This window comes from Ochotona princeps, chromosome 5 (assembly GCF_030435755.1).
Source record: "Ochotona princeps isolate mOchPri1 chromosome 5, mOchPri1.hap1, whole genome shotgun sequence".
Taxonomy (NCBI): domain Eukaryota; kingdom Metazoa; phylum Chordata; class Mammalia; order Lagomorpha; family Ochotonidae; genus Ochotona; species Ochotona princeps.
In genome coordinates, this window is record NC_080836.1 from 79,137,463 (window position 1) to 79,153,879 (window position 16,417).

A 16,417-nucleotide genomic window follows, 5' to 3' on the forward strand; every position below is an offset into this window, starting at 1 on the left:
TGTAGGCCAGATAAAATTGAGATTAAAGAAGAGCGGCTCACTGGGCCAAAGGTGTCACGTTCCTCAGGTCTGACTGACAGCCACAGAGCATCTGTGCATGTCAGCTGCTGTCGGGGAATTACTGCGGTGTTCTGAGCAGCAATACTAGAGATGGAGATTGGCCTAGGCTTAGGAAATGCAAGTGGAAGTGTGTGGGGGTGAAGTGTCAATGGTGTTTGCAATTTGTTTATAACTGATTCAGCAAAAACGCCACATGTGCATGTAATGTCCATAAACAAATCAATGGTTCAAATGTGAACAATATCAATAATGAGTAAATCTGTGTTCTGTCATAGTTGTTTGTGTTTGAAGCTTCCCATAGGAAAAACTGAAGAAAAGTAATTGTCATGCATGGAGCTTAATTAGATTTATCAACTATTAATATGGAATTATTTTTATATAAAATATCTATTGAGTTTGGTAAATCGGCACCAATAAGAGTTTATGTGAGGCAAATAACTGACTTTCCAAATGTTCAAACCACTGACCAGACTTGACCATGAGAAAGCAAATGGTAAGACCCTCAAAAATACTGACATTCCAAATCCCCAAATATGAAAGCCTGCTTCTTTCAACAAAAGGCACTATTCTGAGAAGATCATCTAGTTGTTCTTTCAGGCTTTAATTACCTGCTGTAAGCCTTGGAGTTGGGAAATAGACATAATGGGCTTGAGAAACACCTGGTCTATACAAGAAAGGAACATCAAGTCATCATGTGAGTGGTGCAGTAAAATCAGTACAGCTATAAGGGAGCACAGGGGGCGAGAAGAACAACACAAAATGCAATGACTAGACCTGCAGTAGCCTCACCTTGCATGCCCAGCTCACCTGGAGGCTAAAGTCCTCCCTTGCATGCCCAGGATCCCACATGGGTGCCGGTGACCTAGCGCCGGTATTCAGGCTGCTCCACTTTGTTTCCAGCTCCCTGCCTGTGGCCTGGGAAAGCAGTGGAGGATGGCCCAAAGCCTTGGGACTCTACACCCATGTGGGATACCAGAAAGAGGCTTCTGGCTCCTGGTTTCAGATTTGCTCATCTCTGGCCATTGTGGCTACTTGGGGAGGAAAGATCTTTCTGACCTTCGCTTCTTCACTCTGTAAATATGACTTTCCAATAAAAAAACAAATCTCTTAAAAATGTAGTGATTACTTCAGTCAGCCATGAAGGCCTTTCATGCAGGATTCCAAATTAAGCACATCAGCCAAAGTCCTGACAAGATAGAAATAGCACACTCAAGAGACAGGAATGAAGCAGAGGTTAGTGAAGAAATGACTTAGGAAAGCTTGGTCAGTGTTAAAGAATAGAAAATAAACAACAATAGATAATAAAGCTACCAACTGTGAGGACTCTCTATTGCCTCCAGGCCCCTATGCACCTCAGGAAGGAACACTGATTGGAGCTCAGAGAAGCAGTTGTAACTCTTGGCAGAATGACATAAGCAGCCTACAGTGACTCATCAGGCAGGGAATGAGGGAGAAGCTCTGAGGAAAGAAAGTCAAGGTAGACAAAACCGATGCTGGAGTCAGACTGCGACATGTAAGTATGAGGCCAGACAACAGAAGAATTTCTGCTCCAGGAATGCAAATCACATGGGAACAGTAGAGGAAAACTGTAAACCAAGACGAAAGAAAGTCCCATATATTCAGGAATCACACACTCCTCAGGTGAACATTATATACTTTCACCAACAGAAGAGAGGAATGTTGTATAACTCCTGTGCCATTTTTGTGCTCTCTCTCAGTATAACATCTTTTACTACTACAGAATACTTCCTTAAGAACATGACTGGAAAATTCGTTGATATGATTTTCCGTGGTGATGCTGGTTTCCTTACCGAGTATCTATGCTCAGGTTCCTCCTGGATTCTAAGTTTCTGGAAGACAGCTGTGAGGTTGGGCAAGCTTCAGCAGACCTGTGTCCATGATCTGATCTCTGCTCTTATAAGAACCAGCCGTGATAACTATAATAATAGTTTGAAGAGTAACTGCAAATACTTTTATTATTTTTCTTAAGGCAGGTTTTGTTTGTTTTTACAGAGAGATAAGGAGAGACTTGCTAAATGGCTGCAATGGCTAGTACTAAGCTGATCCAAAACTGGGAGCCAGGAACCTTTTCCAGATCTCCCTCATGGGTACAGAGTCCCAAGAACTTGAACCTGGTCACCCTCTGCTTCTTTTCAACTAATAAAAAGAGAATTGGATTGGAAGTGGAGCAGCTGGACATGAACTGGTGTCCATATGGGATGCTGGAACTAGCAGGCAGTGGATTAGCTTGCTATGTCACTGTGCCAGCCCCCAAAGAGTTCTCCAATATAGTGATTTCCAATTTAAGTAGAAAGAACTTCTCTGAGAGGAGCATTTTTGTAGTTTATAGACTAATAGATTTGATATGCATTAATGCTGCCAACATTTCTCCAAATTCACGAATTTTTTAAATTATTAAACGAGACATCCACATTGATTTAAAAATTGTTGAATTTGCTATTTAGTAATCACTTAATGTTTCGCATTTGCATTATTCAGGATTTTGTTGTTACTTTAGCAAAATTCCCCAGATGGCTAATTTATAAAGAGGAAAAGTTTCTTTAGGAGATTCAAATGGCATGATGCAGGTAGGATAGCTCATAGTGAGTGGAAGAGTGCATACAATAGAAGGACCTCAAAAGGAGCCAGGAAGCAGAGACTAGATCCTCACCTAAGGTTTTATAACTATTTTTTTTAACCATGACTAGCTAACACGGGCATCTTTACACTCTCCTAAGCACCTGCCACAGCACCCACCTTCTCAGCTTCTGCCACCTCCAAGTAGAAGCACTCCAGCAACCAAATCTTTAACATATAGGCTTTTGGGGGACACACACAATAACATCCACAACATTTAGGAGCCTGCATGGATCTTAGAACTCTTTGCAATAATTCACAGTCAAAAACCTTTAAATTTTAAGGGGCATGTGCAATACTCATTAACATAAACCCAAAGGGTATTAATTAAAAATATGTACTTTCGGATGTAGCACTAGTGTATAAAGTCAAATCCAGACATTCAAATTCAAACAATTTTCTTTGTTTCCTTCCGCTAACTTTGCTTTCTTTTCTGTTGGCCTCATTCTCGTATTGGTGGCCTAACTGGTCATGAGCAATTTCTGGGCTGTTTGATCCTTATAGTCCTTGAGCCTAAAAAAACACAGTCGTCCCTTCCTCATCCAGAGGAGGAGCCCATTGTGGGTCTGTGTGGTCCTGACTGTGCTAAATTCTTTTTCCCCAACCACAAACAGTTCTAACAAGGAAGGAACTTGTCAATCAAGACCATGTGGTCAATTTGTGAGGGAAGGTAGGGTTAGGAGGTACAAATATGGCTAGACATGGCACAAAGGAAAAAAACTCTAAGCACAGTAAAAAGAAGCTGAATGAGTGTTTCTGTAACACATAGGCTATGAATAACACACTCTCTTCCTTATTTTCTTGTTACATTGATTCATTCATACAGGTTTCTTGAACAGTCACTGAAGATCAAGTTAATAAGTACAACACAATAAGATCCAGTAGCATTATACGATCCTTTTTGTGTTTCTTTTCTGCTGTTTTCAGTGATTCAAGTACCCTTCCAAAAATGACATGATCTCCATTATTCTACAGTTTATTTTAACACTCCTGGTACACATTTATTAAGGCACTGTTGATGAACTCTTATAGATGCTATATAAAATGATTAAAATGAATCTAAAATATAAATTACTTGTTTTCATTTGCCAAAAATATGAATTAAGAAGTATTTAGCATTGTAATTACTCAAAATTAATTTATATTTGTACATTTATTTGCTGGTGTTATTGCTATGGCAAAGAAATTATGCAGTTTTTTTTAAGTAAAAGGAAACAATGATATTTATGACCTTTTAAACGTGTTGAATTTTTGCAAAAGCATTCTCAAACTCTTATAATTAAGGACTTTTTTTTTTAATTTTGAATAATTGTTCCTATGTCTTGAGAGGATTTTAAAATAGAGCCATTTTCTAAATCTATGAACTACATATTATGTTCATCAATGTGAGTTAGTTTGAATTTTAAAGTCTTAATACACTTTTTGAATTATAGAAAAGACTATTCTGTTGACCTTTTTAATATTCTGGTTTCTGACTGGCTGGCATTTCCACTCCTCCTCCTCCTGGAACAATTCCTACTAAGATGGAAGGAAGCTTTAGGATAGGGAGCCAATGGGAGAGCAGAATATTAAAAAGGTCAACAACATACAGTTTTCTTCTGTAATTCTTAAAGACATTAAACAGCCAATATTTCATCTCATGATCAAGATTGTAATGAGATCAGAAAATGGCACAACATTAATTCATCTGTGTGACAAATATTTTAATGAGAAAGGAAGTATACAAACTAGAAATATTTGGTTACCATTTAAAACTATCATACATCTTTTATAATGTAATGAGAATAAATTTATATTTCTGAAGTGGAATATCTTACTAAATGCTTCTTCTTAAATGAATAGAACTCCCTTGAGAATGTATTGAAATTAAGCTTAATCCCCAAGACAGCTATTAATATCACTGTTAAAATAAATATAAAATATATTATTTATAACATGTTAAAGAACAGAAATGTCATTTTGGCTACCATTTCACTATAACCAGGTTATTTACAATAGATGATAATTTTCTCACCAGTTTAAAGGGTTATTCCATTATCTTTTTGTAAACAGAATTCCCAAATAATGTATGATTTAAAAAATTTTTTTATTGCAAAGTCAGATATACAGAGAGGAGGAGAGACAGAGAAAGAGCTTCCATCATTTGAATCACACCCCAAGTGACTGTGATGACCAGAGCTGAACTGATCCGAAGCCAGGAACCTGGAGACTATTCTGGTTCTCCCACATGGGTGCAGGGTCTCAAGGCTTTGAGCCATGCTCAACTGCTCCCCCAGGCCATAAACAGGGAGCTGGATCAGAAGCTGGGCCACCAGGATTAGAACCAGTGCCCAGATAAGATCCTGGCGCGTTCAAGGCGAGGACTTTAGCTGTAGGCTATCACACCGGGCCCTCATGTATGATTTTGGTTATGCAACAAGGTGGAGGAATCCACCATGGTGGGAGGGTTTGGGGAGGGGTGGGAGAACCCAAGTATCTATGTAACTGTGTCACATAATACAATGTAATTAATGAAGTTAAATAATAAAAACAAAATTTACTCAAAAAATAAATAAATAAATAAATAAATAAAAAAGATGAACATTCAAATGATCAAAGGAGCAATGCATATCAAAACAAAAGGGTTCTTATATTCATATTTTGAGGGAATTCAGTGGATCCACAAAAATCATGTCACAACTCTACATACACTGAACATGGTTTTGAATATTTTGTTTCCCTTTGGTTCCTGTGATCCTCATCTCTGAGTTCTGCTAAGAACCTGAATCCAACTTGACTGATTTAGCTCAAATAAGGTATTGCAGAAGTGTGAATGGGGTAAGGGAACCCAAGGGGTGACTGCATCCAAAGATTAGTAAGAGTAAAAATTCATTATTGCTTTTGAGCAGAAGGGCAAGGAAAAGAAACTTAGCCGTCAGAACTCCAGAAAAGCTAGAACTCTGTCTGGATCATGAGCTGGCTGTGGCCATACAAGGATGAAGCCACAACCAAAATTGCACCAGGAAGCAAGAAGAAGGCAGGGAAGAAATGTACAGCCTTGTAATTCCTGTTTCCCATCACAGATTCTGCCAAGAACACTTGCGGCGTGGAGGCACCAGGGTTAGGGGCCCTGGCTCAGACCAGTGTGAAGAAAGCAAAAGGATGGGAAAGGGCACGCATGGGCATGAAGCAGCAGAGCTGCTCTGGATGGACTCTGAAAAGCTTTACAGAAGGTGTATCTAAGGACTCTTCATACAGAGAGGAAGACCTCAGTGAAAAAGAAGGGCTGGGAGAAAAAGGAAATTGGGCTCAGTAGGTTAGTCTATTGGCTGAAGTCCTCAACCTTGCATGAGATGGGATCCCATGTACGCACCGGTTCATATCCCAGCTCTCCACTTCCTTTCCAGCATCCTGCCTGTGGCCTGGGAGAGTGGTCAAGGACGAATCAAAGCCTAGCGGGCCTATGCCCGGGTGAAGCACTGAAGAAACTCCAGGCTCCTGGCTTCAGATCCAATTAGTTCCAGTCATTGCATCCATTTGGGAGTTAACCAGCAAATGGAAGATCTTTCTCTCTGTTTTTCCTTCTCTCTGTAAATCTGACATTCCAATAACTATGAATAAATCTTTTCAAAAAATTATTTAAAATGAAGATTGTGAAGTGAGATGGAACCAAATAGCTTCCTCTTCCCCTTTTTCAAGTAGAAATTTTATAAAAATAACCTTTCCTAGAATATTATTTGGAAAGCTGCTTTCATTGATGTTAAAACATAATAATAAACCTGCCAAACAACGTTATTGGACATCTCCTGGCACATTCATTTTGAAATGGGAGCGGATGCTGACAGCTTGGAAACTTCTCTCTGATGTTTGGCCTTTACTTGAGTTATCCTTTCCTTTTTCTCCACCCCTCTCATGGGATCTTGAGACATTAAAAAATATCCCTATAAAATATGACTCTAAATGCTTTTTTTGGCAGATCTTGATGCAATGAATCCAACTAGACTATTGAGTGATATGTTCAAGGGCATAGTCACTGCTGGCCTCTTTGCTATAGTTAATTCACTACTGACAAACATCATCTTGTGATGTTACTGGGGGCCTTTCACCCACTGGATTCTGGAGTGCTTTAGGAACCAGGGGTGCAGGACTAGCTGAAATAGAGCTCTCTCTGGGGTGGAATAAGACAGCTGTTAGCCCTGCAGAAATGTTGCACCACTGCTGAGTATAAGCCAGGGAGAGGTTCTCAATCTAACAAACTGCTTGAAGAAGTTAAGTAGATAGACTAATTGCTGAGACAGGCATTCATTAAGAAAGAATCACCAGGGCTTGTTCTTTGACGATGAGTGCCACCTCAGCAGAGTTCCATTTAATAGATTGTTTTGTTTACACTTAAAAGATGAAGAAGTTCACAAGCACAAGCTAGACTACAGAGAGTTGGAGTGTAAAACATCCTATGAGTTTCTGGTTGTTGTTCATTTTTTGAGTCACATGACAAGTAAGAGCATTGGCTACCAAGCAATGATTTTGTGCCAATACAAGAGGAGAAACATACCCATAGTGTGCAATTTTGTAGAAACAAGGGGATTATCCAGCAATTTTTATCAACTCGACCCTGAATAGTTTGTGAGCTCAGCCAAGTTTATAAGAACTGAAAGTGATATAGATGCAAACAATTCTTATGCCTTTAAGAAATAGCAGATCATGAAACTTAAACTGATTAGTGTGCAGTGGGTTCCTCTTGCCTAACATGCATGCTGTAATGTCACATTAATTGCTTCTTAATTGAACAATGTGCTTCCAATTTTCAAAATCCAGCAGAGTATGAAACTGAATAAATCAGATTCTTGCATGATGGGACAGAAATTCACATGTATAAAGATACAGTATACAGATGAAACTCATGGAGGTTACAACCTGCCACACAAATACTTTTGCACTCAGCCTCGTGAAGTATGGCTCCTTAGGTTTTTAATTTTTACATGGAGGAGAGGTTTAATGCATTTGTTTGGAGGACGATATGATTCTGGAATATAAAATGATGACTTGAATATCCTCAACTAGTTGATTTCTTAAAAATTATGATCCCTAACTGTAGCTGGGTGTTGCATTTTGTTAATTATTTGTTTCCTTTGCATATGTATAACCTGATCTTGATTTGTAAATTTAAAGTGAGCCATCATTGAATAGTTGCTGGTTAAGTCCTAGCTTTCTTATCCTCAATTAAATTTGGGCCAAAAGGTTTATTTTCCACCTGAAATTAAAAACCTGTTTGTTCTTGTTTGTTCTTTGGAGATGTTCCATGTACAGACAAGTTTGTTTTTCTATTCTGAGGAAATACTATTTTTAAACAGGGTCTCTGTGTTGTGAATTCATATGGTGTGAAAAGTACAAGATGAAAGGAAAGTTGATTTCTTGCAACAAATCAACCTTTAAAATGTTTGTGAAGTTTCTGAGCTACAATTCTATCCCAGTACTGCCATGCCTGGAGGCAGGGGGAAGAAATCTACACAAAGTTCCTCAGATGAGAATATTTAAGTGCTAGATATTTAATTTCTTTTTGGTCTCTATCCTGATAGCTCATCTTGCAAGTGAAACGTTATTTTAATTGCCTGTTCAAACATGGATCATTCATCAAAGTTGGGCTATTTCTGCCTCTTGCATCATAAATAGAAATTATTCTTACTCCCCCTTGCATCATAAAATATAGTCTCATGTAGCAGTTTGTTAGCAATCACTAACTAATGCAATAGAGACATTGCTTTTTTTCAAGGATACACTGATCCCATGATTATTGTAAAATGCAAAAGAAAAATGAATAGTCCACGAGGCAATGGCATTCAAGCCACAATATCTGATGATATTGTGTGTTCTGATGATGTTATTATATTTTGGAATAGGATACAGTGAAAACATGATAAATCCTTTCTTAAGTCACTAATAAATGATATACAGCTATTTCTTCTCAATGACAATAATAAACATTGTCCAACAACTTTTAAAAACTAAATATGGAACAAAGACCAAGCAAAACTGTGTCTAAAAAATATGTAGTGCTCTCGAGAGAACTACTGCAGCCCGGCAATGGCTGGTTTCTGGCTCCCCATATTTGTGGAAATTCATGATCTGACATTCTGATCACACATTTTCAAGCTAATTTCTTGCATTCACTCAACTTCCATCCTATCTTCTCTAACAAGGCCTCTTTAAACAATGGTGGTGCTAGACCTGGCATCAGAGGCAAGCATGGCTGTGCTGCTGCCATGAGAGATAAATGCCTCCCTGGGTACAAACTCAATAATAAGTGAAACATTCGACAAAGAATAATGCCTTTGGCAGCTGTGCTCAATCTCTTTAAGAAGGTGACACTGTAGAGTACAACACAAGCAAATCCCTGATAATGACAACTAGGAAAAGCTGTTGTAAGCAAAGGAATTTAGCCCATGTCAGCTGGTACCTCCTTTCATGGTCTCCTGCCTGAATAGTTGGTAAAATCTGATCAATGAGATATTTTTCAGCATCTATATAGCAAACCATCCATCAGTGCAAGGTGATACTCAATAGCATTAATCTTTTTTTTTTTTTTTTAACATGAAAGTGGCCTGTGGTTTAAGGACAGCATTGCACATAGGGGATCGGGAATTTGCAGAACCTTTTGTTACCAACTGCACATCCATTATAATTCAGTCCCTATTTGATTCAAAGGACTGTGCTCTGCTGAATTCTGCATTATGAAGGTATTTATGACTTCTATGTTTAGACTGTTTCTGGAGAAATGAAAGTCTTCAACCCCCCTGTCTAGGGGATGTCCCCCAGCCCCAGTCGTTCCGTTTGTGCAAGTTGAAGTAAATAGTAACTGGTGGGAATTGTTGTTGTTCAACCGAATAATCTGCTCAATCCATTCACTTGTGTATACATATTTGTTTCAATACAGAATCACAACCATGTTGTATGGTGATCACCGTAGGAGCCATCACCATGTGAGGTTCCTGATGATCACAGGGAGTTTTGGTACAAGAGGGATGTCCATCACTTTCAGAGAAGCACAGTGGCATGCTGAGGAGAATGAGAGGATTTGTGCCAGAAACGAAAAGAAATCAAGATCTTTTGGCAGGGGGACGCAGAATTGGAGTTAGACCACAAAGGATGTGTTCAATTAAAAAAATATAGATAGAGAGCAAGACGCCCTGTTAAGATGCTTAGGATACTTTATAGGAGCTGTGGTCTAGGCATGTACAAGAAGGGTATGAAAATGGGTTTCCTACTGTTCTCACAGATGATCATACACACTTACCTAGGACAGGTAATGTGCTGTGAAGGTCCAGAGAAGGGATCCAAAGCCATACCATCCAAGGTCATATTCTAGTGTTGGTATTTACGAACTGTATGACTTAAGGCAAACTTTTCAGAATCTTTGTACTTCTGTTTCTCAATTCTAAAATGAGGATAAATGTAGAACATGCTCCATAGATTTGTTACAGGGATTAACTGAATACATTCATTTGGAACACCTACAATGTCACCTATAATATGCTCAATAATTTTTTCTAATTGGTCACACAACTCTGTCAGAGTAAGCATTTTATGACAGATAAGAAATTCACATTACTCAGAAACCACATAAGAACCTGGAAGAGTTAGTAGTCACAGTAAGTCCTCTGTCCCTCAAACGCATGCTCCAGTATGGCCAAAGTGAGAGGAAATTTAGGCATACCTTGCTGTGATCCTCATTTTCATCTGTTACAGTGGTTCTCACCTAGAGATGTCATCTCTCCCTCTCTCTCTCTCTCTCTCTCTCTCTCTCACACACACACACACACACACACACACACACACCATTTGACAATGCCTAGAAATGTTTTAGGCTGTCATTAATTGATCAAGTACTACTGGCATCTAGGGCATTGAGGCAGATTATGATACAAACCTTCCTACTACACATAGGTCAATACTTTCCCACTCCCTAGGACAAAAGAGAAAAAGACCAAGTCTCAAATTTCAATAGTGTTAAGGTAGAGCAACCCCAATATATGGCTATCTCTTACAGAGGCATTCACCTTTAAGTCCTTCAAGATGCTTTTTTGTGTATAGAACTTTGCTGAAAAACATCCAAGCAAAAGATGAGTTGTGGTGTAAGTAAAAAAACTTGAATGTTGATAGAGTTGTTGAGGGTTTTCCTCTTGAAAAGAATTATTACACACACAAAAACAGAAGCATTCTTAATAGTATGTGAAAAGAATATAGAACAGTTGAAACCACTATTGACTATTTTTTTAAAAATGTAGTTTCATTGCTATAGACAACAATAAAAGTATACCTGCTTCCAGCAGTGTCTACAATATCCAGCTTCTCATATATGAATATTCCCATACAGATGTCCATATAATCAGGAAATAGAAGTCATTTACACTACAACTCTAGGCTACCTCAATTGTTAAAAGTGTTAGGGAAAATATCTCCCTCTTTCTGTTGATCAGCATTCAATCTGTAAATATTATTTTATCAACTGTACTGCAATGATACTTTTTCTGTTTAAATGGCTAGTAAGTCAGGTTTAAAAGACCCATTTGTTTTCTGCTATAGCCACCGACATTAAATATTTCATTGTTCAAATTAGTTACTGTAGTTTACACAGATGAAATTCTCTCCGAAGCTGTGATTTTATGTCTTCTGTCAGCCACTCTCAGTTTCCTGTGGTCAGGGAAGAATAATTCAGTTTCTAAACACATTAAATGGGTTGTAAATAGTAGATGCCTCCACAGCGCCACCTCAATGAACTCATCGACCTCGTTGCAGTGTCATAAATCTGAAGGCATCTAGTAAGAGCTGCCCCATCCAGCCACACATTTCTGTTCTGAGATTTAGATAGCTCAGAGAGCTCCTCACCTTGCATGTCCCCCTAGGATTCTGCCCATCTTTCCTGAAGGACATCTTATGATTGGATCTACACAACAATAAGTGATCAAAACAGCAGCTATGCAATACTGTCCAATGCAGAAAGCAAATTTAAATATATTTCCTAGTTTGCTCCTCGAAACAGCACTTTGAGATTGAAGTGGCAGTTGTCACAAAATGATGTCAATTTCATAGATCAGAAAGCACAGTAACAGCAACATAAGGTCCTAGAAACATGAATTCCAAGACCTAAACTCACCTAAATGAGTGGAACAGAGCAGAGTTGTTCTCATGCAGGTGTTGTTCTATTATCTCTGGTTTGAGTGCCTCTTAAAAGCTGAAGCTGAGATACAGGTATGAATCTCAGTGATTTGGGAAATGTTTTCAGGAAGCGGCAGGGATGGGGCAAACAATCAAGAAAGTCAGTGCAAGCAAGAGAAGGGAGCCAGCACAGGTTACATTAAGGAGCAGATCACTGCAGTTTACTGGAGTGATTGAATTGTGCCCGAGAGCTCCAGAAGACACTACAATGATTCTCCCTGAAAACCAATGATCTGCCTTCCTTCCATTATTGTCTGAAGGCTGTCTGTCTTTATTCCTTTTTTCAATTTAGGAGTATATTAATTAGACTGGCACTCGATCCACACTGAAAGAATATCCCCCGAGAGTTTTAGACACTTACTGCAGAATACCACGTGAAGCCAATGAAAACATGAGTGTCTAATGGGTGCTGACACTTTCTGTCTTACTAACAGTGCCAAACCCACTCAGTATGAATGTGAGGACTTTCACTAACTTTTCTGTGCAGTTTTGTCTCCACATCCCTGTGACCAGTGTCTTTAGTTATGGCAGAACCCTCCTACCTTACCTCTGAGGTTGAGCGCTTTCCCATGCACTTCGACTTCTTGTAGACTGTAGGACATGTTCTCTCATCATTTCCTTCTCAGATTGTGTTTATTCCAAGACAGGTGGCTGATAAAAGATCCCCCTTTTCAATAACAGGCAAAGCAGATTCAAGTGTTATGCTATCGCAGTTTCTAAAGGTGGATCCTGGCATATATCCATTTCTGATAATACATACAATTCTCCAGTTAATCTTTCATCCCTGCCATTATACATCAAATAATCTTCATTCTTTCCATTATTTTCAAACATCTATGTACAGTATTTTGAATTCATGATATTGTATCTATACCACATTAGAGAAAGAAGATTCTCAGAGACTGTTTCAGTTGTAATCCTGTCATTGTCATTGTCCTAAATGTAATTATACTTATCACTTCCCTAAACTTCCACCTCTGTAACAAAATAAGGGAGCAGTTTTTCTTTTTGTTTGTTTGTTTTTGTTTTGGGGATTGTCAAATGAAGAATGACCTTGACTTACACTTAATTTTATAAACCTACAATTAATTTTCTTTAGAATTTTCCCAAGTAGTACTTGAACTTTTAATAATGTAGAAACAAACCTGTGTTTGAAGTAGAACTCACCAGCACAAAGAACAAGGAAGACATTTAGATAATCTTATCTGGGTGTGTGAAGTCACAGCAAGATCCATCTTTCCATTATCTGTAAGTTGGGAGCCACCTGTGCTTCATGACTGTCAGACGGCTGGAATGAGAAGTTCTGAGTTTAATTAAGTTACATACGTGGGAGGAACACACTTTGCAGCAGCAGTGATATTATTAATGGACTCCTATGTTGAAGTGTTCACATTTTTGAAAGGCTAATTACAATATAATTTTAGTTTTAAAATATCGCTTTACCAAGGGTAGGAGTTGTGTCATGTGTTATTAAATGGTGCCTCCTTTTTTTTCACTCTTGCGGGAAATACTGGTTGGATTATGATAATCTTTAATATCAAGGTGTTTACCTTATTTTCATGTGATGTATCTACTTCTTGGAAAAGGAAAATATGCTGTCATATACAGCAAACTCACACTTTAGTTTTCTAAGATTCCCCTGCTTCTAATAAATTTAAATTGCTTATAGACTGTGAAACTGAATTCCATGTTTTGCTTTATTAGCTGAAACTCAAGGTCTTATCTGTTGGACAGCTTCAAAAAATTTATGCGGAAAATTTAGAAACCTATCTAGTGAGCCAGCTCTGAAATCCATGCTGTTCCTTGGTTGAAGATGTGCCAGTAAAGCTCTTGATTGTAATGAGGATCTCATGACTTTTAAACTCAGTGTTGAAATTTAGAGTCCTTGTTGGGACTGTGTTTATTGCATATTCCAAACTAAAATAAGCATACATGCTTTCTACCCACATCTCACTTTAATGACATTTTAGTTTTGTGAAATTGGGGAGAATGAGCTCAGAATAGAAAATTAAGAGTAAGTAGGATGTTTAAATGTGCTTGGAGAGGCCTGAGAAAAAAGTTGTATTATGTGGCACCTAGTGAGCACAATCTTTCACTGGACATCTACATGGACAGCAATGGATGTTATCTTTCTTAAAATTTCCCACTGTGCCATCTCCATGTGTCTCTTTTGGCAATCATTGTAATAAAGACGACTAATTTCATTAGCTGGGATCCTGCAGTTGGTTGTTTGTAGTCAGTTATACTTAGTTTCCTCTGTGTAGCAACAATAGACTGCCCTCAAAGACCAAAAGGATAGGCATCCTTTTATCTGGGTTATCTCAAGTCCAAAGGTGTCCCTGCATCTCTCTGATCCTGTGGAAGAACTCCAGTCATGTCTGTTCTGCTCTCCTCACCCCCCAAATATTCTAACTGATGGAGGATCTCATTTTTCCCTAAACTGTCAAGAGCTAATGTTAAAAAAAAAAAAGTTTGCCAAATCCAATCTACATATTGATTATCCTCAATCAAAGCTTCTCTTAATAATCACTTAAATATTCCCACTTCTAACTTGTGCTTATGAGTAACAAGTTCATCTTGGATTTGATTGTATATGTTATCATTACTGTAAATCTAACACTCAGATCCTTCCAATTTCAACCGTGTAATTGTCAAAAAAGGAAAAGAGGAACGTCTTACTATTTCTACATTTCTCATTATCAATGTTAAGCGGACTAGAAAAGATAGGTTGCAAGGGAAATACCACTCGGTATTCACAGGAATGTCCCAGAACATGGTAATGGAGGAAAGTTGAATAGCAGTTGTAAACTAGACACTCTGATCTGTCCATGGTTGGCCAGAGTTAAAGATGAGTCATTGGCCTTTAGAGAGAAGAAGTCCACATGGCCCACCAAGAGACTGAATTCAGAAACTTGTATACTAGAGGTTATAGCTAGTAGCTATAACTAGAAACTCTGGAAAAGCCAGCAAAGTCACATGATTTACTTGGGTTGAATAAATGTACAAGCTAATGAAGTGACTAAGAAGGCAAGTAATAACTTGATTTTAAGGTTTCTATGTGATTTTATAAGAATTGCAGAGTTTTGAGATACAAAAAGAGGGAGGAAAAGGGGATTTAAAAAAACCACCCAGTTCTGACTCTGCCTCAGGCAAAACTTGTTAAAATAAAACTTTGCAATGATAGACATTTTTTCTTGAGGCTCCTCAGGCAGCCATCAGTGTCTCAGAATCTTAGTATATGCATGATAAAGACCCAGGGCATTCTAGGAATAGACAAGCTTATGATCAGACATGCAGAAATGGTTGGTTGAGTTCTTCTTTGGTCCTCTTCACCATTGTCATTTAATTTCTTGTTCTTCATTATCTGCAACATCAGTCCTCACCTTCAGTTGTGATTAAAGCTATGCTACATTAGGTGGCATTAATCTCTGAGCAAGGGAAGAGTCAATATATATACAAGACTGGGTCACTATGCATGCTGGCACATGAAAACAATATGTTCGATTTCTGGTTCCAACTTGTTAGTACATAAACTTTAAGTGGCTAGGATGGCATCCTCTTTTTCCTTCAGGCTATGTTTGTCTCTAACCAGAACACTCCAGGTTGCTAGGTAATTTCTTCCAGCCCACAGAAATCTTGAGAGCCATGGCTGAAGTCGTAATCCACTTGGCACATCTCTACAGTTGTAATAAGCCAAGGGATCTAGGTCAAAAGATAAGAGCTGTAACACCAGGTGGAAAGGTGTGGGCACTTGGCTGGCTCAAAAAGAAACGAGGTTAAAGAGATATCAGTTACATATCACTATGCCCTCTGGAGTGCCTGTCTTAGCAAATTTGTGTGCATTCTCAAGTCCTTCTCTCATCATACCAGTGACCTTTTTAACTTCCCCTAAGGACAGTGCTGTCTTGACAGCCCCTGCAAGTGGAGGCCATTGTGCCTTTTTCCTCTCACATGCTGCTCATAGTTCTTTTATTTCCCATTTTGACTTCAAGGCCATTTATTTTTCCTCCCTTAGATAGCCCACTTCATTTGAAACTCAGCTGTTCACTGCTTCTCCCCATCCCTCACCCTCTTTAATGTGTTAGTCTTCTGATTCCTGCCTTCCTCTCCATCTCTACTCCAGTCATACTGTGTCAGGGACTCATCTAATAGCCCTTTATTTATGCTTAAGTTCCTCATGTGCAACATTTTCTTCCATGCTCCTCAAAAGCATTGCACCGACTCTCTTCATGCTGCTACTCATTATTTCACATCTTACTCCTAGACACTGTTTCCTTCTAACTCACTTCCTTTTGAAACCCCTATTGTGATAGCTCATTCATGTAATGGAAAGCTTCAATTGGTTGAAACTCCCATAATTGTAACTATTTATATCCCTCATCCTGTTCTTAATGCTCCAATTTATTCAGCTAAATTCCAAGGTCTTTCACTGAGTCTCTGGTAAATATCCTTGACTTGAGTTCAAACCTGAGTTGGCTTCAGCCTTTCTAGAAACCTAGCACCAGAATCATCTTCCTTGCCTAGACAA